The sequence below is a fragment of the Molossus molossus genome, unplaced genomic scaffold, assembly GCF_014108415.1.
Source record: "Molossus molossus isolate mMolMol1 unplaced genomic scaffold, mMolMol1.p scaffold_m16_p_2, whole genome shotgun sequence".
In the NCBI taxonomy this organism is placed as follows: domain Eukaryota; kingdom Metazoa; phylum Chordata; class Mammalia; order Chiroptera; family Molossidae; genus Molossus; species Molossus molossus.
The window spans coordinates 86,326,162-86,351,781 of NW_023425355.1; positions in this window are offsets into that span (position 1 = coordinate 86,326,162).

The following is a 25,620-nucleotide window of genomic DNA, read 5'->3' on the forward strand; positions in this document are numbered from 1 at the left end:
CCCCAGCTCTTTTTTTTTTTTTTTTTTTTTTTTCGGTTTGCTTGAAAGATTTTTTTCCATCCCTTCACGTTCAATCTATGTGATTCTTTTGTTGTGAGGTGGGTCTCTTGTAAACAACATACAGATGAGTCATGCTTTCTTATCCAATCAGCTACTCTGTGTCTTTTTATAGGATCATTCAATCCATTTACATTTAAGGTGACTATTGATATGTACTTATTTATTGCTATTTTTGTTTATTGTGGTTCTATTTTCCTTCCCATTTCTCCTGGTAATTACAGCAGTCCTTTTAACATTTCTTGCAGTTCTGATTTGGTGCTAATATATTCCCTTAGCCTTTTTTGGTCTGAAAAGCCCTTTATTTTACCTTCTATTTTGAATGATAGCCTTGCTGGGTAGAGTAGTCTTGGATTCAGATCCTTGTTTTTCATGACCTTGATGACTTCATGCCATTCCCTTCTAGCCTTTAGTGTTTCTTGTGAAAAGTCAGCTGAGAGCCTTATGGGGTTTCCTTCATAGGTAACATGTTGCTTATCTCTTGCTGCTTTTAGGATTCTCTCTTGGTCTTTAATTTTTGACAGATTGATTACTATGTGTCTTGGTGTGGGCCTGTTTGGGTTCTTCTTACTTGGGGCTCTCTGAGATTCTTGAACGTGAATGCCTTCTTCCTTCACCAAATTAGGGAAGTTTTCTGTCACTATTTCTTTGAATATATTCTCTAGCCCTCGCTTACTTTCTTCTTCTTCAGGGACTCCTATGATGTGAATATTATTCTGTTTCCAGTTTTCCCACAGTTCTCTTAAGCTGTCTTCCTCTTTTTTAATCATTTTTTTCCTTTTTGTTTTCTGATTGGTTGATTTCTTCTACCCTGTCTTCTAATTCACTAATCTGGTCCTCAGCTTCCCCTACTCTGCTTTTTAGACCTTCCAGTGTGTTTTTCATTTCTGATATGTCATTCTTCATTTCTTCCTGTTGGTTTTTCATTTCCAGCTGGTTTATTTTCAACATTTTATGTCTTTGCTCATGGTGCTCATGTCCTTATGCATGCTGTTGAGCTTCTGCAACATCATGGCTCTGAATTCTAGTTCTGTTAACTTGCTTAACTGCACCTCATTTATTTCACCTTCCATAGAGGTCTCTTGTTCTTTCATTTGGCTTTTGTTTATGTTTCTCACCATTTTGACTATCACAGTGGGCTTTGGAATCTGCCAAATTTTCCCAGTGGGTGTTGGTGTTCTGCTGTTTGTGGCTCCCTCTCCTGGGTTTGGATGCGCCAGGGAGGACGCACTTTAACCACCACCATCAATTTTTAGCTTTTCTGGTTAGTGTTGCACGCCCAGGGAATGTTAGTTATCCTCTAGTGGTTTTTTTTGCCTGGAGGCTATTAATAGAGGTTACCTGCAGAACCTTGGTTTCTGAGTTGCCTGAAAAATTCCCTCAGGTGCTCAGTGTAAGAGGATTTCCTGAGAGTGAGGCAGGTGTTCCTTGTTAATGGGCCTCAATTAGCATTTCAATGGCCTCCAGGTGGAGTTGAATCTCTGAGGGAGGGGCCGCTGGCTCTCCCCAGGGCCCTGAGAAGGAGTAAAATGACCACAGTCCTGTGTGGCTGCACTCAGCAAAGGCTCTTAGCACCCTCCAAAACCCGAGTGTCCCCACACAGTTCCAGTCCAGTCTGCCTTCCCTGCCGGAGCCCAAGGTGAGTGGCTATTGCCAATTTAGCCTCTGTCCGGACTCTGCGTTGTGGAGCCGCCTGGGACTTTTAACCCGAGGGTGGCCGCAGCTGTGGCACCAGCTGAGGGGCTTGCACTCAGCAGAAGCCCCAGGACTGAGCCACGGTAGCAGGACACTGCAGAGGTGGCAGTAGCGTCCAGCACTGTCCCCTGGTCCTTGCGAGTATGCGCGGCACCCGCCGAGGGCTTAGCACGCAGAGTTTGAGGGACTCAGCCTTGGTAGCAGCGTCCCGTCAAGTCCCCTGGTCCCCGCTAGTCTGTGTGGCACTAGCCGAGAGCTTAGCAGGCTACAGCGTTCCCAGGGCCCATGCAGGGTCACAAGGGAGGCGGTAGCAGTAACTTCCAGCTGAGTTCCCTGGTCCCTCCGAGTCCCCTGGTCCCTGCGGGTCTATGCGGCTCCGGCCGAGAGCTTAGCAGGCAACAGAGTTCCCAGGGCCCATGCAGGGTTGCAAGGGAGGCGGTAGCAGTAACTTCCAGCCGAGTTCCCTGGTCCCTCTGAGTCCCCTGGTCCCCGCCTAGGCCGCTGGGAACCGTGGGCTCCTGGCCCCCTCTCGCGTCCTTGCAAGCCTACCAGGATTGAGTGGGTGTTCCTCCAAGGTGTCTTTCGGCTGCCCTTTCCTGACGATTTGCCTTTATTTTCATTGTAAATCCAGTTTGGTCTTGGGAGATGGTCTGTGTCACTCCATTCACTTTGCCGCCATTTTCTCTCTCTCTCTTTTTTTTTAATTTTATTTATTTATTTATTTATTTTCTTTTTTTTCCTGTAGAAAATTTTCTATTTATTGAGTGAGGGAAGTAGAGGAGAGGAAATCCCACCAAACACTATCATGACAATTTAAATAATGATACAATTACAATAATGATAGAAATTAGAACTGCTATTTGATTAAATAATTTTTGTTTACAATATGAAATGTTAAAATATTAAATTGCAAGGCAATTCACATTTTTAAGAAAACTATGTTTTTATGGATTTTTTCTTTTTTAATTAATTTATTGTTGTTAGAGATGTTTCTCCTTTTCCCCCCACTGATTCCCTTTCCCTCACCCTCCCCACCCAGTCCCCAGCTTTGTTGTTCATGTCCATGGTTCATGCACACATGCATATAAGTTCTGTTGTTTAACTCTCCCCCACCACCCCCTCTTTTGGGGATTGTCAGTCTGTACCCACTTCCATGTCTCTGGGACTATCCCATTCCTCAGACTGTTATGTTCATTATATTTCACAAATAAGTGAGATCATATGATACTTGTCTTTCTCTGTTTGGCTTGTTTCACTTAGAAAGATACTTTCCAGGTCCCTCCATGTCATCTCAAAGGATAAGAGATCTTTTTTTCTTACTGCTGCATAGTACTCCATTGTGTATATGTACCACTGATTTTTTTTTATCAATTCGTCTACTGATGGACATTTGGGCTCTTTCTAGATCTTAGCTATTGTAAATGGTGCTGCTACGAACATGGGGGTACATATATTCTTTCTCTTTGGTGTTTCAGGCTTCTTAGGGCATATTCCTAGAAGTGGGATCACTGGGTCAAATGGAAGTTTTATTTTTAATTTTCTGAGGTAACGCCATATTGTTTTCCATAGTGGCTGCACAAGTCTGCATTCCCACCAGCAGTGTACTAGAGTCCCCTTTAATCCACACCCTCACCAACACTTGCTGTTTGATGATTTGTTGATGGCGGCCATTCTGACAGGTGTGAGGTGATAACTCATTGTTGTTTTAATTTGCATCTCTCTGATGACTAGTGATGATGAGCATGTCTCTTAGCCTGTTTGGAGAGGTGTCAATTTAGTTCCTCTGCCCGTTGTTTAATTGGGTTCTTTCTTTTCCTTTGGGGGAGTTGTATGAGCACACTCTCTCTATATGTATTAGAAATTGACCCCTGATCTGATATATCATTTTCAATTAGGCTCTCCCATACAGTGGCTTGCCTTTCCATATTGGTGATTGTACCATTTGCTGTACAAAAGCTTTTAGTTTGACGTAGTCCCATGTGTTCAGTTTCTCCTTTGTTTCTGTTGTCTTAGGTGATAAATCAGTAAAAATTATGCTACCTATGATGTCTGAAGTTTTGTTGTATACATTTTCTTCTCGGATTTTTATGGATTCATGAGTCTCATTTAAGTCTTTTATCCATTTTAAGTATATTCATGGGTATGGTGTAAGTTGATGGTCTAGTTTCATTTTTTTTTGCATGTAGCTGTCCAATTTTCCCAACACCATTTATTAAAGAGGCTGTTTTACTCCAGTGTATGCTCTTGCCACCTTGATCAAATATTAATTGAGCATATTGCCTTGGGTCCATTTCTGGGTTCTCTGTTCTGTTCCACTGTTCTATATGCCTGTTCTTGTGCCAGCACCAGGCTGTTTTGATTACAATGGCTTTGTAGTATAACCTGAAATCTGTTAATGTGATTCCACTTACCTTGTTCTTCTTTTTCAAGATTGCTGTGGCTATTCGAGGTCTTTTTTGGTGCCATATGAAATTTTGAAGTATTCGTTCTAATTCTGTGAAGTATGTTGTTGGTATTTTGATGGGGATTTTATTGAATCTATAGATTGCATTTTAATGATGTTAATTCCTCCAATCCATGAACAAGGTATGTGCTTCCACTTCTTTATATCTTCTTCTATTTCTTTTATCAATGACCTGTAGTTTTCTCAAAATAGGTCCTTTATTTCTTTGTTTAAGTTTATTGCTAGGCATCTTAATTTTTTTTTGCAGTGATGGTAAATGGGATTGTTATTTAGTTTCTCTTTCTGTGAATTCATCATTGGTGTATAAGAATGCCATCAATTTCTTGACGTTAATTTTGTATCCTACTACTTTGCCAAATTCATTTATTAAGTATAGTAAATTTTTGATGGAGTCTTTGGGATTTTGTACATATAGTGTCATGTCATCTGCAAATAATGACAGTTTCACATCCTCCTTTCAAATTTGGATACCTTTTATTTTTTCTTCATGTCTGATTGCTATGGCTAAGACTTGCAGTATTGTGTTAAAGAAGAGTGGCGAAAGTGGGAATCCTTGTCTTGTTCCTGTTATTTAGGGAAATGCTTTATTTTTTGCCCATTGAGTATGATGTTGGCTGTGGGTCTTTCATATATGGCCTTTATTATGTCTAAATATGATTCCTCTATTCCCACATTCCTAAGCATTATTATCAGAAGTGGATGCTGGATTTTGTCGAAGGCTTTTTAGGCATGTATTGATATGATGATGTGGTTTTTATTCTTCATTTTATTTGTGTGGTTTTGTATCACATTTATTAATTTGTGAATATTTTACCAGCCTTGCATCCCTGGGATGAATTCCACTTTGTCATGGTGAATAATTTTTTTGATGTATTGCTGGATGGAATTGGCTAGTATTTTGTTTAGGATTTTGGCTTCTATTTTCATTAGGGATATTGTCCTTTAGTTTTCTTTCTTTTTAGTGTCTTTTTTCTGGTTTTGGAATTAGAATTATGCTGGCCTCATAAAACGAGTTTGGAAGCCTTCCTTCTTCTTGAATTTTTTGAAATTTTTTCAAGAGAATGGGTGTTAGTTCTTTTTTGTATGTTCAGTGAAACTCACCCGTGAAGCCATCCTGGCCTGGGCTTTTATTTTCTGGGAAAGTCTTGATTACATATTCAATTTCCTTAGTTGTAATTAGTCTGTTCAAGTTTTGTATCTCTTCCTGGTCTAGTTGTGGGAAACTATGTTTTTCTAGGAATATATTGAAGAAATCGTGACAGGAAACTTTCCTAACTTGTTGAAGGAAGAAAGCATTCAAGTTCAAGAATCACAGAGAGCCCCAAGAAAGAAGAACACAAACAGGCCCACACCAAGACCCATGGTAATGAAAATGCCAAAAATTAAAAACAAAGAGAGAATCCTATAGGCATCAAGAGATAAGCAACAGGTTTACTACAAAGGAAACCCCATAAGTCTCGCAGCTGACTTCTCAACAGAAATACTAGAGGCCAGAAGGGAGTGGCATGAAGTAATCAATGTCATGAAAAACAAGGATCTGAATCCAAGAGTACTCTACCCAGCAAGGCTATCATTCAAAATAGAAGGTCAAATATAGAGCTTTCCAGAAAAATAAAGGCTAAGGCAATATATTAACACCAAACTAGCCCTGCAAGAAATGTTAAAATAACTGCTGTAATTAGTAGAAGAAATAGGAAGAAAAATGGAACCACACTAAACTAAAATGGCATTAAATAAGTACATATAAATTATCACCTTACATGTCAATGATTTGAATGCTCTGATAAAAAGACACAGAGTAGTTGACTGGATAAGAAAGCATGACTCACATGCATGTCGTTTACAAGAATCCCACCTCACAACAAAGGATTACATAGGCAGAAAATGAAGAAATGCAAAAAAAATTTTTTCAAGAAAATGGAAAGCAAAAAAAGCTGGGGTAGCAATACTCATATCTGATAAAGTAGATTTCAGAATTAAGGCCATAACTGGAGACAAAGAAGGCCACTACATAATATTGAAAGTATGTATCCAACAGGAAGATATAACCTTGGCAAACGTATATACACCCATTATAGGAGCACCAAGATATATTAAAAATCTTTTGTATGACTTCAATGGAGAAGTCCACAGCAATACAATAATAGCAGGTGAGTTCAATATTCCTCCAACATCACTGGACAGATCTTGTAGACAAAAATTAACAAGGAAACAGAGACTCTAAATGAAACGCTAGATCAAATGAACTTAATAGTTATCTACAGAGAATTACACTCCAAAACTGCATAATTCATATTCTTCTCAAGTGCACATGGGACATTCTCAATGATAGACCACATATTAGGGCACAAACTAAGTTGCTACAAATTCAAGAAGATTGAGATTATATCAAGCACCTTCTCAGATCAGAATGGCATGCAAATAGAAATCAATTGCAACAAGAACATACAAAGACATTTGAAAACACGAAGGCTAAATAGCAGGTTTTGAACAATGAATGAGTTACCATGGAGATCAAGGAAGAAATTAAAAACATCCTGGAAACCAATGAAAATGAACACACAACAACACCAAATCAACGAGATGCAGCGAAAGCAGGTCTGAGAGGGAAGTTTATAGCACTACAGGCCTACTTCAAGGAAGGAAATTGTATAGAGGAGAATGGACATAGATACCAAAAAAAACAACAACAAAAAAAAAACCCACAAAGGATCAATGAAACAAAGCGCTGGTTCTTTGAAAAGATAAACAAGATTAATGGACCCTGAGCTAAATTTACCAAGAAACAAAGAGAGAGAACCCAAATACACAAAATCAGAAATGAAGGAGAACAAATAATAACTGACCTCACAGAATTAAAACAAATTGTTAACAAATACTATGAACAATTATAAGGGAACAAATTTGACTATCTAGCAAAATGTACCAATTTCGAGGAACACGTAGTCTCCCAAAACTAAACCAGAAAGAGATAGAAAACTTGAACAGACCAATAACACCAGAGGAAATTGAAGATGTAATCAAGACTCTGGCAACAAACAAAAGCCCAGGCCCAGACAGATTCCTTTTTGAATTTTACTGTACATTCAAAGAAGAACTAATACCCATTCTCCTCAAACTATTTCAAAAAAATTCAAAAAGAAGGAAGCCTTCCAAACTTGTTTTATGAGGCCAGCATAATTCTAATTCCAAATCCAGGAAAAAAAAAAAAAAAAACACACAACAAAGAAAGAAAACTACAGACCAATATCCCTGATGAACATAGATGCCAAAATCCTGAACAAAATACTAGCAAATCAAATCCAACAATACATCAAAAAAGTTATTGACCATTACTTAGTGGGATTCACCCCAGGGGTGCAAGGCTGGTACAATATTGGTAAATCAATAAATGTGACACAACACATAGACAAAATGAAAGATAAATTCATATGATCAGATCAATAGACACCAAAAAAGCATTCTACAATATCCAGAACCCATTTCTGATAAAAATGCTCAGCAATCTGGGAATAGAGGGATCATATCTCAACATAATAAAAGCCATATATGAAAGACCTACAGCCAAAAACATACTCAATGGGCAAAAATTAAAAGCATTTCCCTTAAGAACAGGAAGAAAACAAGGATGCCCACTTCTGCCACTCTTATTTAACATAGTATTGGAAGTCTTAGCCACAGCAATCAGACAGAAATAAATAAATAAAAGGAATCCAAATTGGAAATGAGGAATTGAAACTGTTATTATTTGCAGATGACATGATACTATATGTAGAAAATCCAAAAGACTCCATCAAAAATTTACTAGACTTAATGAATTTGGCAAAGTATTAGGATACAAAATTAACGTCAAGAAATTGATGGCATTCTTATACACCAATGATGAACTCACAGAAAGAGAATCTAAATAACAATCCCATTTACCATCACTGAAAAAAATTTAAGATACCTAGCAATAAACTTAACCAAAGAAATAAAGGACCTATTTTCAGAAAACTACAGGTCATTGAAAAAAGAAATAGAGGAAGATATAAAGAAGTGGAAACACATACCTTGATCAATGATTGGAAGAATTAACATCATTAAAATGTTCATACTACCTGAAGCAATCTACTGATTCAATGCAATTCCCATCAGAATACCAACAACATACTTCACGGAACTAGAACAAATACTTTAAAATTTTATATGGCACCAACAAAGATCTCGAAAAACCACAGCAGTCTTGAAAAAGAAGAACAAAGTAGGTGGGATCACATTAACAGATTTCCAGTTATACTACATAGCCACTGTAATCTAAACAGCATGGTGCTGGCATAAGAACAGGCATATAGACGAGTGGAACAGAACAGAGAACCCAGAAATGGACCCAAGGCAATATGCTCAATTAATATTTGACCAATGTGGCAAGAGCATACAGTGCAGTAAAACACCCCCTTTAATAAATGGTGTTGGGAAAATTGGACAGCTATATGCAAAAAAAATGAAACTAGACCATCAACTTACACCATACCCAAGAATATACTCAAAATGGATAAAAGACTTAAATGAGACTCATGAATCCATAAAAATCCTAGAAGAAAATGTATGCAACAAAATTTCAGACATCATATGTAGCATAATTTTTACTGATTTATCACCTAAGACAACAGAAGCAAAGGAGAAAATGAACACATGGGACTACATCAAACTAAAAAGCTTCTTCACAGCAAAAGATACAATGATCAAAATGAAAAGGCAACCCTCTGTATGGGTGAGCCTAATTGCCAATGGTATATCAGATAAGGGGTTAATCTTCAATATATATAGAATGCTCATACAACTCAACATAAGGAAGACCAAGAACCCAATGAAGATATGGGCAGAGGACCTAAATAGACACCTCTCCAAACAGGACATACAAATGGCTAAGAAACATGAAGAAATGCTCAACATCACTAATCATCAGAGAGATGCAAATCAAAAAAACAATGAGGTATCACCTCACACCTGTCAGAATGGCTGTCATCAACAAATCATCAAACAACAAGTGTTGGTGAGGGTGTGGATTAAAGAGGACTCTAGTATACTGCTGGTGTGTATGCAGACTGGTGCAGCCACTATGGAAAACAATATGGTGTTACCTCAAAATATTAAAAATTGAACTTCCATTTGACCCAATGATCCCACTTCTAGAAATATATCCAAAAAGCATGAAACAACAATCAGAAAGAATATATGTACCCCCATGTTTGTAGCAGCACTATTTACAATAGCTAAGATCTGGAAACAGCCCAAATGTCCATCAGTAGACAAATGGATAAAATAGCGGTGGTACAAATACACAATGGAGTACTATGCAGCTGTAAGAAAGAAAGATCTCTTATCGTTTGAGACAACATGTATGGATCTGGAATGTATTATCCTAAGCAAAACAAGCTAAACAGAGAAATACAAGTATCCTACCATCTCACTGATTTATGGAATTTAATGAACGTTACAGTCTGAGGAATGGGGTATTCCCAGAGACGTGGAAGTGGGGTAGAGACTGACAATCCCCAGAAGGGTGGATGATGAGGGAGAGATAAACCACAGAACTCGAACGCATGTATGCATGAACAATGAACATTGACAGCAAACCTGGGGACAGGGTAGGGAGGGAGGAGGAGGGGGTGAATTAGTGTGAGAAAAAAGGAGAAACATCTATAACAAAAATAAATAAATTTATTTTTTAAAAAGGAACATTGTGGACTACCTTCTACACGCCCCCCACTGGGGATGGAGCCTGCCACCCCAATGTGTGCTCTGACTGGGAATCGAACCAAGACCTCTCTGTCCATGGAGTGATGCTCAATCTACTGAGCCACACTGACCAAGCACAATGTCTTTTTTTTTTCACTGGTCTTCAGAAATCATATAGAAAATGACAGAAGTTCTTAATCACAATAATAAGCATACCTAGAACAAGCATTTTTAACCAAGTTACTATCATTGATGTCATTAATATGTGCCATGTTTCAAAAGATGAACATGTTCTTTTATTATGCTTTTTAAACACCCACAATAGGGTCTCCAAGTATTTAAACAAAACAGATACATGCCCAGCCAGCGTGGCTCAGTGGACTGAGTGTCATCCCATGGACTTGGAGGTTCCAGTTTGGTTCCTGGTTGGGACGCTTGCCCAGGTTGCTGGTTCCAACTCCAGTGGGGTCATATGGGGGCCAGCAGATCCATGTTTCTCTCTCACATTGATATCTAAAAACATATTTAAAAAAAACAGATACAGTTGATTAGAACTGAAGGAAACTATCTGGATATATTGGTGAGAAGTTGCTTACAAGCATTTCTGACAATAACCCTCCGTTGAAGAGAAAATTGCACAAATTGCCAGTTATTATCATTTTTAATAAATAAGCCTTCTGTCTTCCTTCCCCCCTCCCTCCTTCTGGCTTCTATGTGACTGTGTTCAAAAAGCATATTTTCAGTGGGACCATTTCTATTACAGAGTGATTGAGCTCTGATTTACACATCAATTACCCACCTTCATGGAGATTTTCATGCTTCCCTATTTGACATCAATGAAGCATAACTGTATAAATGCTTTATTTCATACCAGCTTTGGATAACTGAGACTTATAACTAATCATATCAAGAGACAATATGCTATATTACAGGAAACAATAAATGCTTCCCTTTGAAATCTCATTTATTTATAATTTCACCATTCACATGCTTATCTCAGGCACCCATTTTTTTTTTAAAGACCCTTCCTCTCAGTATCACAAGTGCAATTAGGGCTTTACCCTTGAATACAAGCACTTGCAAAGAACAGACTCTCATTTTTCCAGCCTCCTCAAAGAGCAAAAATTCTTGCTGTCTTCCTGATATTATTTTAGACCAATTTTGCAAAACATGAACAAACAATTCAAGGGTCTGAGCTTGGGTGCATCTTTAATCTCTTGTTAACTTGTCCATATTTGTCCCATGGGATCATATTTTGTGCCACTTGGTTAGTGTGTACTTGAATTAGCTGATGTGCAGAATGTGAACTCCCCCATTGCTCAAGGTCCAGCTGAAACACAGCTATCCAATTTTGTTTCCCACCCCATGCCAACCTGAGGATTATCCTACAGAATTGTGTTTCTGTAGTCATAGCATGTGCTATCCTGTACTGTGATTATTTTGGAGTGGATTTACCGCTCCTTCTGGGCTGTGACTTTCTCGAAGGTTCGTACTGTGTCTTATTGTTTTCTCAGCACCAAATATGGTGTCTCATGTGACGTAGGCACCAGGTAAATATTTGTTGATTAAATAGACAAATCAATTAATATATTATGTAATATTTTTGTCAACATTTATCACTGAACTAAGGCAGAAAAAAATGTTTTCCTGTCATTTGTTCATCTAGTCAGTCCAACAATATTTATGGAGAGCTGAACACTAAACTTGGCACTTTTCCAGAAAAAAATGGGAAGCAGAAATGTGTTATTCCTTTCTGATGACAGTTTCATTTAACATTCACAGGTCTCTTCAGTCAGAGCAGGAAAGGGAGGAAGGAAGGATGGGTTGGGAAGTCAAAGGAAAATTGCACTGGGGTAGAAGGAAGATAAATTGATAACGTAATTTGGAGTAAAAGAAATAATTTCTAAGATCTTGACTCTCTATGTTTACTATGATGAAGCTTAACATTTTTGTTGTAAACTGGCTCAGAATTGCAGTCTGAGATTGTACTAGTTTGTTCCGGATGCTGTAACAAAGTTCCGCTAACTGGAAGGTTTAAACAGCAGAGATTAACTATCTCATTTCTGGAAGCTAGAAGTCTAAATCCAAGGTGTCACTAGATTTGGTTCCTTCTGAGAGCTGTGAGGGAAGATCTGTCTCAGGACTCTCTCTGAGCTTCTGGTGGTTTGCTGGCAATCTTTGGCATTCCTTAGTTTGTAGCAACATGACCCTGATCTCTGCCTCTGTCTTCACTTGGCATTCTCCCTGTGTGTCTCTGTGTTCAAATTTCCCCATAAATTCATCATGCATATTGGATTAGGGACCCACCCTACTGCCTTATGACCTCGTTTAGTCTAATTACATCAACAATTACCCCATTTTCAAATAAGGTCACATTGTGAGATATGGGAGTGGAGTTAGGACTTCACCATATTAATTTTGAAAGGACACCCTCATCTCATTATGAAAGAGGGCAACTTGTCTGGCATTTTGTCAGGGCAAGAGGGAGAAGTGTAACCCAGGGGGAAGTCATATACATAGGTCCATGTGACACATGAGGAAATAAGCCTGCCATCATGACATTGTGCACAGGGCAGTGGGACAAGCAGGCCATGCCTGTCAGTTCCTTGCTGTCTCCTTGATGTTAAGCTCCTGGCTACATGCTCAGGCCAGAGCTCTTTGGAGTGAATATGCCTTGGAGAGTCAGGCACCTGGAGGGTAAGCCTTAAGGCAGGAGTATTTGCTTCAGTGAAAATTACTGAATGCGTGTATATCAAAGGGTTTAGTAGTGAGGCATGAAAACAGAGTGAGCTTAAAACTGTCCCTTATAAACTTGTCCTTAAGGGCATTCATTTCCTTAGTTTAAAAGTAATTAAGAATATTATTTCTGAAAAAAATATTGTTTTAAATTAAGTAGTTATTGAAATTGCCTTGCTATAGCTAAATGAAAATAAAACATATTATTAAAGTATCATTTATTAGAAGCTGAGTTATATTAAGACTTTGATGAGGAAAATAATTTCTAATATTTAAGGGGCACATAGAGGAAATATTTTGGGGAGATTTTTTTATAATTTGAAAGACAAAGTTGTTCTGTGTACCTTGGCAATAGAAACAACAGGTATGGAACTTAGGACGTGGCACATGGGATGGTGCCAGGATACACTTGGGCAGCACAAAGGATCATTAAGAGGAGAGGGCCAAACCAAACCTTGGGCAGCCTGCCACAAAAAATAATTCAAACCAACTAGAAAGTCCTTTAAGCCACTGCAAATTATTAAAGCCCGTCACTGCCTCTTTTTGTGTAGATCCACGGAATCACTTCTGATAAAGAAAAGCTTACATTTCCTTGAATTAGATCAAGATTTAGAAGCAGCTCTTTGAAGCTCAGCATTAGCATTGACTGAATATTTTAAAGAGTAAATCATAAATGAGAAATTTTTAAGTTGACACTGAAAAATACACTGGAAGGAACACTGGAAGAATAAACAAGAAAATAAAACTTACTACCTCAGATTGGCAATGGGGAGCAAGTTAGATTCAGACCAGTGGAAACAGGAACATTTTATAGCATTTTGATTTTTATATAGTTTTAATTTTTCAAACAATTGAAAAGTCATAAATATATAAATATATACATTTACTATATTCACTCTCCGATTGCATATTTTCTTGGATTGTAGTATCCATTACAGGTCTTAACTAGCATTTTTAAAATTAATTAATTTAGTTATGTTACAGATGTTTCTCCTTTTTGCCACACTGACACCTTCCTCCCAAACCCACCACACCCCCAGCATTGTTGTCTATGTTCATTGGTTATGCATATATACATATAAGTACTTTGGTTTCTTCTTTCCTCGCCCAACCCCGCCACCCTGCTCTGAAGTTTGTCAGTCTGAACTCTACTTTGTTCATCCGCTTATTTTGTTCATTATATTCCACAAATAAGTGAGATCATGTGATATTTGTCTTTCTCTGATTGGCTTATTTAACTTAGCATAATAGTCTTCAAGTCCCTCCAGGTTGAGTCAAAGGATAAGAGATCTCTCTTTCTTACAGCTGCATAGTATTCCATCGTACATATGTACCACAGCTTTTTTAATATACTCATCTACTGATGGCCTTTTGGGATGTTTCCAGATCTAAGCTATTATAAATAGTGCTGCTATGAACATGGGGTACATATATTCTTTCTAATTGGTGTTTCAGATTTCTTAGGATTTATTCCTAGAAGTGGAATCACTGGGTCAAATGAAAGTTCAATTTTTAAATTTTTGAGGTAACACCATAGTGTTTTCCATAGTGGTTGCACCAGTCTGCATTCCCACCAGCAGTGTACTAGAGTCCCCTTTTCTCCACACCCTCGCCGACACTTGTTGTTTGATGATTTGTTGATGGCGGCCATTCTGACAGGTGTAAGGTGACACCTCATAGTTGTTTCAATTTGCATCTCTATGATGATTAGTGACGTTGAGCATTTCTTCATATGTCTCTTGGCCATTCGTATGTCCTTTTTGGAGTGGTTTCTATTTAGGTCCTCTGCCCATGTTTTAATTGGGTTCTTTGTCTTCCTTTTGTAGAGTTGTATGAGCACTGTATATTTTGGAAATTAACCCCTTACCTGATATATAATTGGCAATTGTTCTCTGATACAGTGGGTTCCCTTGCCATTTTGATAATTGTTTCTTTTGTTGTTCACAAACGTTTTAGTTTGATGTAGTACCATTTACTGAATTTTTTTCTTTGTTTCTCTTGTCCTAGGCACTGTATCAGTGAAAATTCTGCTGTGTGTGATGTCTGACATTTTGCTGCCTACATTGTCTTCTATGATTTTTATAGATTCATAAGTCACATTTAAGTCTTTTATTCATTTTTTAGTTTATTCTTGTGTATGGTATAAGCTGATGGTCTAGCTTCATTTCTTTTTGCATGTAGGTGACCAATTTTCCCAGCATCATTTATTAAAGAAGCTGTCTTTACTCCATTGTATTCTCTTGCCACCTTTGTCAAATATTAATTGAGCATAATGTCTTCCATCAATTTCTGGGTTCTCTGTTCTGTTCCATTGATCTATATATGCCTGTTCTTGTTCCAGTACCAGGCTATTTTGATTATAGCAACTTTGTAGTATAACCTGATATCTGGTATTTTGATCCCTCTTATTTTGTTCTTCTTTTTCAAGATTTCTGTGGCTATTTGGAGTCTTTTTTTGATTCCATATAAACTTTTGGAGTATTTGTTCTAGTTCTGTGAAATATCTTGTTGGTATTTTAATGGGGATTGCATTAAAGTATAGATTGTTTTGGGTAGTATGGACATTTTAGTGATGTTAATTCTTCCAATACATGAACAAGGTATATGCTTCCACTTTTTTATATCTTCCTCTATTTCTTTTTTTCAGTGACCTGTAGTTTTCTGGAAAGAGGTCTTTACTTCTCTTGTTAGGTTTATTCCTAGATAACTTAGTTTTTTTTCATCAACAGTAAATGGGATTGTTTTCATTTCTCGTTCTGTGAGTTCATTATTAATGTATAAGAATGCTGTTGATTTCTTGATGTTAATTTTGTATCTTGCTACTTTGCCAAATACATTTATTGAATCTAGTAGATTTTTGATGGAATCTTTAAAGTTTTCTAAGTACAATATTATGTCATCTGCAAATAATGACATTTTTATTTACTCCTTTCCAATTCAAATCCCTTTTATTTTTTTCTTTTTGTGTAATTTCTGTGGCTAAGAATTCAAGTGCTATGTGAAATAAGAGTGGTGCAGGTGGGCATACCTGTCTTGTTCCTGTTCTTAAATGAAACGCTTTTTGGTTTTTCCCATCGGGTATGATGTTGGCTGTAGATTTTTCATATATGGCCTTTATTATGTCAAGATATGATTCCTCTCCATATTGCTGAACATTTTTTATCAGAAATGGGTGCTGAATTATGTTGAATGCTTTTTCAGAATCTATTGATATGATTACATGGATTTTCTCTTTCATTTTGTTTATAAGGTGTATCACATTTATTAATTTGCAAATATTGTACCAGCCTTGCATTCCTGGGTTGAATCCCTCTTGGTCATGGTGAATAATTTTTTTAATGTATTGCTGGATCCAATTTGCTATTAATTTGTTAAGGATTTTGGCATCTGTGTTCATCAGGAATTTTGGCATGTAGTTATTTATTTATTTATTTATTTGTCGTGTCTTTATCTGGTTTTGGAAGTAGAATTATACTGGCCTCATAAAATGAGTTTGGAAGTTTTCTTTCTTCTCGAAATGTTTTTGGAATAGTTTGAGGAGTATGCATGTTAGATCGTCTTTGAATGTGCGGTAAAACTGCCCATGAATCTGTCCAGGCCTGGGCTTCTTTTTGCTGGGAGTTTCTTCATTACAACTTCAATTTTCTTAGTTGTTATTGGTCTGTTCAAGTTTTCTATTTCTTCCCAGTTTAGTTTTGGGAGACTGTGTGTTTGTAGAAATTTGTCCATTTTGCCTAGATTTTCCAATTTGTTGTCATTTAATTTTCCATAGCATTCTTTAACGATCTTTTCTATTTCTGTGGTGTCAGGTGTTACTTCTCTTTGTTTCTGATTTTGTTTATTTGGGTCCTCTCTCTTTGTTTCTTATTGTGTCTGGCTAAGTTTAGGTCCATCAATCTTGTTCAGGTTTTCAAGAATTAACTCTCTGTTTCATTGATCTGTTGAATTCTTTTATAGTTTCTATGTCGTTTATTTCTGTTCTGACCTTTACTATTTCTTTTCTTCTACTTGCTTTGGGTTTTTCATTTTATTTTTTTCTACTTCTTTAAATAGTAAGGATAGAAAGTCAATTAGAAGTGTTTCTTGTTTCTTGAAGTAAAACTTCCCTCTCAGGACTGTTTTCACTGCGCCCCACAGATTTTTTTGTTGTTTTGTGTTCATTTTCATTGATTTCCAGTAAGTTCTTAATTTCTTCCTTGATCTCCTTGGTAACCCATCCTTTGCTTAATAACATGCAGTTTAGCCTCCATGTGTTTGAACATTTTTGTGTGTTTTTGTTGTAAGTGATTTCTAGTTTAATGCCATTGTGATCTGTGAAGATGCTTGATATGATTTCAATCTCCTCGAACTTATAGAGACTTAGTCTAAGTCCTAACATGTGGTCTATCTTGGAGACTGTCCCATTGGCATTTGAGAAAAAGTGAATTCTGTAGTTTTGGGGTGTAATTCTCTGTATATTTCTATTAAATACATTTGATCTAGTGCAACATTTGGAGTCTCCTTTTTCTTGTTAATTTTTTGTTTGTTTGTTTTGCGGCTCTATCCAGTGAAGTCAGCAAGTATTGAAGTCCCCTGCTTTGATTGTATTTTAGTTGATTTCTCTTTTGAAGTTCTTCAGGAGTTTTTTAATGTATTTTGTTGCTCCTGTGTTAGGTGCATATATATTTATCAAGGTAATATCCTCATATTGCATTGATTTTTCAGTATTATGTAGTGGCCTTTTTTTGTCTCTAGTTATGGCCTTTATTTTGAAGTCCATTTTATTAGATATTAGTATTACTACCCCAGGTTTTTTTCCCTCTTTTTTGGCTTGGAAGATTTTTTTCCATCCCTTCACTTTCAACCTATGTGAGTCTTTTGTTGTGAGGTGGGTCTCTTGTAAACAATATGAATGGATACTTCTTATCTATTCAGCTACTCTGTGTCTTTTTATTGTAGTGTTTAATACATTTACCTTTAAGGTTGTTACTGATATGTACCTATAGATTGCCATTTTCATTATGGTTATGTTTCTCTTCCTGTTCTGTTATTACAGCAGTCCTTTTTATATTTCTTGGATTGCTGGTTTGGTGGTAATGTATTTCCTTAGATTTTTTTTGGGGGGGTGGGGCTGGGAAGCTCTTTATTTCACCTTCTATTTTGAATGATAGCCTTGCTAGATAGAGTAGTCTTGAGTTCAGATCCTTGTTTTTCATTATCTTGATTACTTCTTGCCATTCCCTTCTGGTGTGCATTGTTTCTATTGAGAAGTCATCTGATAGCCTTATGGGGGTTCCTTTGTAGTTAACCTGTTGTTTATCTCTTCTTGATTTTATCATTTTCTCTTTGTCTTTATTTTTTCACATTTTAATTATTATGTGTCTTGGTGTGGGCCTCTTTGGGTTATTCTTACTTGGGGCTTTCTGTGCTTCTTGAAGTTGTATACCTTTTTCCTTCAGCAAGCTAGGAAAGTTTTCTGTCACTCTTTCTTCAGATATATTCTCTAAACCTTGCTTATTTTCTTCTACTTTGGGCACACCTATAATTTGGATGTTGTTATGTTTTATATTGACCTACAGTTATCCTAGGCTGTCTTTCTGTTTTTTAATTTTTGTTGTTATTGTTGTTTTTCTGATTGGGTGATTTATTCTACCTGTGTTCTAATTCACTCATTTGGTCCTCAGCTTCCTCTACTCTTCTGGTTATACTTTCCAATGTGTTCTTTATTTCTGCTCTGTCATTGTTTATTTCCGATTCGTTGGTTTTCAGTGCTTTTTTGTATTTACTCATGCTGTTGAGCTTCCTCATATTATTTCCTCTGATATCTTGCTCAATTCCATTTCATTTATTTATTCTTCTGTCAAATTATTTTGTTATTTAATTTGGGATTTGTTTCTTTGTTTCACCATTTTGTCTGTCCTAGTGGGTTTTGGAGCCTGCCAAATTTTTCCTGTGGGTGTTGGTTTTCTGCTCGTTGTCACTCTCTCTCTCCTGGGTTTGGATGAGTGTGGGAAGATCCATGTTAAACACCACTGTCAAGTCTTACTTTTTGGGTAGGTTTGCAATCCAAAGGAAGGTTCAGCTATCCTCTAGCTTTTTGCCTGTAGGCTTTTAGTCTCAGTTACTTGATGAATCTCATCTGAATGAAAAATCCCTCAGCTATAGGAGGATTTCCTGCAAGTGGGGCACTTGCTGGCTATCAGACTTTAGATGTTAATGAGCCTCAAATTGCATTTCTCTGGTCTGGCCTGTTGGTGTTGAATTCCTGCGGGAGGGGTGATTGCTTCTCCCAGGGGCTCTGGGAAGGGGCTTTTTGAGTAATATGGCTACTGTCCTGTAAGAGAGTGATTCAGTACAAGGCTCCTGGTGACCTCCTGTCTCAGTCTCAGCTATCTCCTGAGCCAGAAGCCCCAGACTCTATTCACACAGTTCCAGTTCAGTTAGCCCTCCCTCTGCCGTAACCCATGGAGAATGGCTGTAGCTGATATGGTGCTTTTTAAAAACCCTGCTTTTTCAGTGGGAATTGCACACCTTTAATACAGCCATCTACTGCTGTCCGTGGGCTCCCAGCCCACCCCCACTCACCTCCACAGTTCCTACCAGGCTCGATTTGTGGTTCTCTTTCTGTCCTTGATTGTACTGGCTCTCTTCCAGCTGCTCTTCAGTTGATTTTTCCCTATGATTTATTTTTATTTTAGTTGTAATTCCAGTTTGGTCCTGGGGGATGGCCTGTGTAACTTCCATTTACTCTACCACCATCTCCACTTTCCTAGTTAAAGATGAAACTCCAGCAGCCTTGCAGAGGCAGCATTCCCTTCACCCAGCAAGGGGGTGGCAGGACACTGAAGCAAGCCTGAAGGGCACTCACAAAAAGCCAACCACATCAGGCCAGTTCCCACAGGCTCTCACATCTATGTTTCTATCTTTCCCTTCCCCTCACTCTAAAAAATTAATAAAAAAATATATATTTTTAAAAGTTTGGTCCAGCTGGTATGACTCAGTGGTTGAGCATTGACCCATGCACCAGAAGGTCACCAGTTCAATTCCTGGTCAGGACGCATGCCCAGGTTGTGGGTCTGATCCCCAATTGGGGGGCATGCTGGAGGTGGCCAGTCGATGTTCTTTCTCATCAATGTTTCTATCTCTCTCTTCCTCTTACTGCTTCTTTCTCTAAAATCAATAAAGGGAAAAAAAAGTATATGTGAATGATTCCATCAAGTGTAAAGACTAGAGTTGTTTTATAATGGATTCCTGGGAGATTCCAGTACAGTTCATCTGGCATGTTGGCATGTGATCCAGGGCATCATGGGGATTTATCAATTCTTCCTTGGATGATTTCCATGTGCAGCCAAAAGTGAGAACCAGATTATAGAAGGTTGGTAATACTTATAAATATTTTAAATTAAGAAGTTATTATTTTAAACCTCATATCAAAATTATTTTTTAAATCAAGTCCCTTTGTTAACCGTTTGGTGCTACTATCTCAATGAATGTTTTTGAATCCATAGATAAAAATCTTCAGAGGTTAGATAATGAAATATACATTATCCTGGTCTGTTATTAGAAAAACCTCAGTAATAATACATTTTTATAATAATTTGTGTAGTAAAGAGAGCTTCATAAAGTTGCATACAAATATCTTTGTCATAAGCAGGTCTTGTCACAGCATTTCAGAGTTTTTGAAAAAATCACTATATTGGGAGTGGTGTCCTAGATCCAGCCCTCATAGGCAAGATCATTTTTCTGAGCCTCAGTTTTTCATCCTTAAATGTAAATAACAATCTCTGTCTTGCTAATTTACCAGGTGTTGTTGAAGAGCATGTGAATCAATGTTCAGTAAAGATTTGTGTGATGAATTTAAAACATGATCAGGATGCCAGTGAGAACAACTTGTGAGAAACTATTAGTAGTTTATAAAAACCTTCTTCAGGTACATTTGTGAGAAGATCACAGTGGGCAGGAAGAGAGGGAGGGTGAGTGTGTGAGAGTGTGAGTGGACATGAAGGTGGACGATCAAACCCGTGCAGTGCAGAGACTCTGAGCAGAAGGGTTCTGTGTGGTGGACTGCAGCAGCCAGCTATCTCTGTAAGTGGCCCTTCAGGGCACTTCACCCTGCACCACGGTGAGGTCCCACCATTTTGAAAGATCCCCAGTCTTCCCTGGGAGGAGGCAGTGGAAGCGGTTAGGGCCCAGCACCTGAGCCCACCAACACACCAGGCACCGTTGGACCAGTGGACACTGTGTGTCAACACAGACTGGTGCACAGTAGTGAAGTTCCCAAGGTGCCTGTGACAGAAGCCTGGGACAGCTGGGAGCACAACACCACCCCTCACATTAGGAGCCCTATCAGAGTGGAGATATACCTCCAGCAACAGAGGCTGGAAGTAGACATCCACCCCAGGCAACAGAAGCACAGACCAGCAGCTGAGACCCATCCCCAAAATCTAAAGCAAAAGCTGAGCAGCAGTTGAGCCTCACGGGGCAGCAGCACTCCCCAGCTGCCAGCAGCACGATCTGTGGCTCCACAGATGCCTGTGTGGTCCAGTAGCTCACAAGTTCTGTGGGAATGTTGAACCCTAGAGAGACTGGTGCAATCTACCTGCCCTCAAGCTGGAACTGCAGGGTGCAGGGGCACCAGAGAGACCTGTGAATCCCAGCAGAGAGGTGTCATCTAATTACCCATGGGACCAGGTGGGTGCTGAAACACCAGAGTGGCCATTGCGACCCAGGAGGGACTGTGCCATCCAGTTACCCATGGGACCTACGGGGTGCTGAAGCAACAGAAAAGCCTGTGTGACCCAGCAGCCCATAACATAGGCATAGAGCCAGTCCCCAAGAGGCCTGAGCGACCAAGTTACCAACCAAACCTGCAGAGTGCAGGGGCACAAGAAAGGCATGTGCTACCCAGCTGCCCACAAGATAGACTTAAAGGATGCAAAAATGGAGGTGGAGTGAATAGAAGCTACACAGATGATCTCCCAAGACCAAACGGGAAATAAAACTAAAATAAAGACAAATCCTTGGAAAAAAGCAACATAAAAGTAGCAGGACAGGACCATATAACCAGGGACACTGGTAGGATCTGTGGTGGTGCCAGCGGGTGGCAGGCTGGGAGCCCAAGGACAGCAGGAGTCTTAGCTATGAGCAGCGCCCTTATGGAATAAAGACCAAGTCCAATCCACAGCTCAGAGAGCACTAAAATAGCCACAGCCACCCACCTCGGGGCTACTGCAGAGGGAGGGCAGACTGGGCTGGAACTCTTTGGGGACACCCCAGATTTGGAGGGCACTCAGTGTTTTTGCTGAGTTGCATCCACAAAGAACGGTGGCCAGTGTGTTCCTTCCCAGAGCTGTGGGGAAAATCAGCAGCCCCCACTCTCAAAGATTTCAGCCTTTCCCAGGTGAGGAAAATAAATGAATTGAGGTTCATTAACAACCAGCATCTATCCCACCCTCTGAAAATCCTCTTATGCAGAACACCAGAGCTAAATTCCAAGGCACTGAATAACTGTGACAACTAGCCACTAGGAAAAAGCTACAGGATAACTTAACCTTTCCTGGGCTTGCAATTCTACCCAGGAAAGTAAGACTTGACAGTGGTGTTTAACGTGGGCCCACCCAGGGTCATCCAAACCCAGTAGAGGGAACCACAAACAGCAGAACACCAACACTCACAGGGATAATTTGGCAGGCTCCAAAACCCACTGATATAGCCAAAATGGTAAAACAAAGAAACAAATCTCAAAGGAAAGAACAAGAAAACTCTGTCAAAGATGAGAACAATAAAATACAGCTAAGCAAATTATCAGAGGTAGAGTTCAGAGTCATGACCTTGAGGAAGTTCAACAGCATGAGTAAGAACATCAGCACCATGAGTAAAGATATATAAACATTGAAAACCTACCAAGTGGTAATGAAGAATGACATAGCAGAAATTAAGAACACATCTGAGGGACTAACCAGCAGACTACAGGAAGCTGAGGATAGAATCAGTAAATTAGAAGACAGGGTAGAAAAAATTAACCAATCAGAACACCAAAAGGGGAAAAAAATAAAGAGGAAGACAGCTTAAGAGAACTGTGGGACAACTGGAAATGTAATAACATTTGCATCATAGGTGTCCTCGAAGAGGAAGATAATGGGCAAGGGTTAGAGAATCTTTTTGAAGAAATAATGGCAGAACAATTTTCTATCTTGATGAAGGAAGAAGGCATTCAAGTTCAAGAAACACAGAAGGCCCCAAGGAAGAAGAACACAAACAGGCCCACAACAAGACACATAATAATTAAAATGCCAAAAATTAAAGACAAAGAATCCTAAAGGCAGCAAGAGATAAGCAACAGTTTACCTACAAAGGAAATCCGATAGGCTTTCAGCTGACTTCTCAAGAGAAACACTACAGGCCAGAAGGGAGTGGCATGAAGTAATCAAGTTCATGAAAAACCAGGATTGGAATCCAAGACTACTCTATCCAGCAAGGCTATTATTCAAAATAGAAGGTCAAATAAAGAGCTTGCTAGAAAGAAAAAGGCTAAGGGAATATATTAACACAAAACTAACACTGCAAAATATGCTAAAAGGACTGCTATAATTACTAGAACAAAGAGGAAAAAAATTAGAACAACACTAAACAAAAATGGCAATAAATAAGTACATATCAATTATCATCTTAAATGTGAATGGTTTGAATGTGCTGATAAAAAGACACAGAGTAGCTGACTGGATAGAAAGCATAACTCATGGAAAAGGGTATAATGGTGGCGGAGTGAATGGAAACTACACAGACCATCTCCCAGGACCAAACTGGAATTACAATAAAAATAAAGACAAATCGTCAGGAATGGGCAACCGAAAGGCAGCTTGGAGGACCACATAACCAGGGACACTTACTCAATCCTGGTAGGCTTGTGAGGACGCGAGTGGGGGCCGGGAGTCCACAGCGGCCTGGTCTGGGACCAGCGAACTCGGCTGGAAGCTGCGCCCTCGGCTGGGTCCTGTGGCCACAGCTGGGACCAGGGGCTGCCTCGGCTGGGTCCTACAACCTAGGCTGGAATCTGAGACCTCAGGTGGGTCCTGTGGACTTGGCTGGGACCAGAAGTTGCCTCGGCTGGGTCCTGCGACCTCGGCTGAGTGCTATGCCCTTGGCTGGGACAAGCGGCCTCAGCTGGAAGCTGCGCCCTCGGCTGTGTCCTGTGGCCTCAGCTGGGACCAGCAGTTGCCTCGGCTGTGTCCTGCGACTTGGCTGGATGCTATGCCCTCAGCTGGGGCCGCAGCCTCGCCCACCCTTAGCTGGGAGGAGAGCCCTTGGGTTAATGTCCCAGGCGGCTCCACAGCACGGAGCCTGGACAAAGGCTAAATTGGCAGCAGCCACTCAACTTGCACTCTGGCAGAGGGAAGGCAGACTGGACTAGGACTGTGTGGGGACACTCGGGATTTGGAGGGTGCTCAGAGCTTTTGCTGAGTGCAGCCACAAAGGATTGTGGTCATCTTACTCCTGCCAGGGGCACTGGGGAAAGGAGTCAGCCCCTCCCTCGAAGATTCAACCCCACATGGTGGCCATTGAAATGCTAATGGAGGCCCATTAACAACCAACATCTGCCCCACCCTCGGGAAATCCTCTTACACTGAGCACCTGAGGGAGTTTTTCAGTCAACTCAGAAACCAAGGTTCTTCAAGTGACTGTTCCTAATAGCCTCCAGGCAAAAAAGTTAGAGGATAACTACCACTCCCTGGGCTAGCAACGCTAACCAGGAAAGTTAAGACTTGATAGTGGTGTTTAAAATGAGTCTTCCCTGCCTCATCCAAACCAAGGAGAGGGAGCCACAAACAGCAGAACACCAACACCCACAGGGAAAATTTGGCAGACTCCAAAGCCCACTGTGATAGCCAAAATGGTGAGAAACAAAAACAAAAGCAAATGAAAGAACAAGAGACCTCAACCGAAGATGAGATAAATGAGGTGCAGTTAAGCAAGTTAACATAACTAGAATTCAGAGCCATGGTCTTGAGAAGCCTCTACAGCATGTGTAAGGACATGAGCACCATGAGTAAAGTCATAGAAATGTTGAAAATCAACCAGTGGGAAATTAAAAACCACCAAGAAGAAATGAAAAATGATATATCAGAAATGAAAAACACATTGGAAAGTCTAAAAAGCAGAGTAGAGAATGCTGAGGACAAGATCAGTGAATTAGAAGACAGGGTAGAAAAAATCAACCAATCAGAAAACAAAAAGGAAAAAGCGATTAAAAAACAGGAAGACAGCTTAGGAGAATTCTGGGACAACTGGAAACGTAATAATATTCACATCATAGGAGTCCTCGAAGAAGAAGAAAACGAGCAAGGGTTAGAGAATATATTCAAAGAAATAGTGACAGAAATCGTCCCTAATTTGGTGAAGGAAGAAGGCATTCAAGTTCAAGAAGCTCAGAGAGGCCCAAGTAAGAAGAACCCAAAACAGGCCCACACCAAGACACATAGTAATCAAACTGCCAAAAATTAAAGACAAAGAGAGAATCCTAAATACAGCAAGAGATAAGCAACAGGTTACCTATGAAGGAAACCCCATAAGGATCTCAGTTGACTTCTTAACAGAAACACTATAGGCCAGAAGGGAATGGCATGGAGTAATCAAGGTCATGAAAAACAAGGATCTGAAACCAAGACTACTCTACCCAGCAAGGCTATCATTCAAAATAGAAGGTCAAATAAAGAGCTTCCCAGACAAAAAAAAGGCTAAGAGAATACATTAGCACCAAACTAGCACAGCAAGAAATGTTAAAAGGACTGCTGTAATTAGCAGTAGAAATGGGAAGAAAAATAGAACCACACTAAACAAAAATGGCAATAAATAAGTACATATCAATAATCACCTTAAATGTAAATAGTTGAATTCTCCCATAAAAAGACACAGAGTAGCTGATTGATAAGAAATCATGACTCATCTATATGTTGTTTACAAGAGACCCA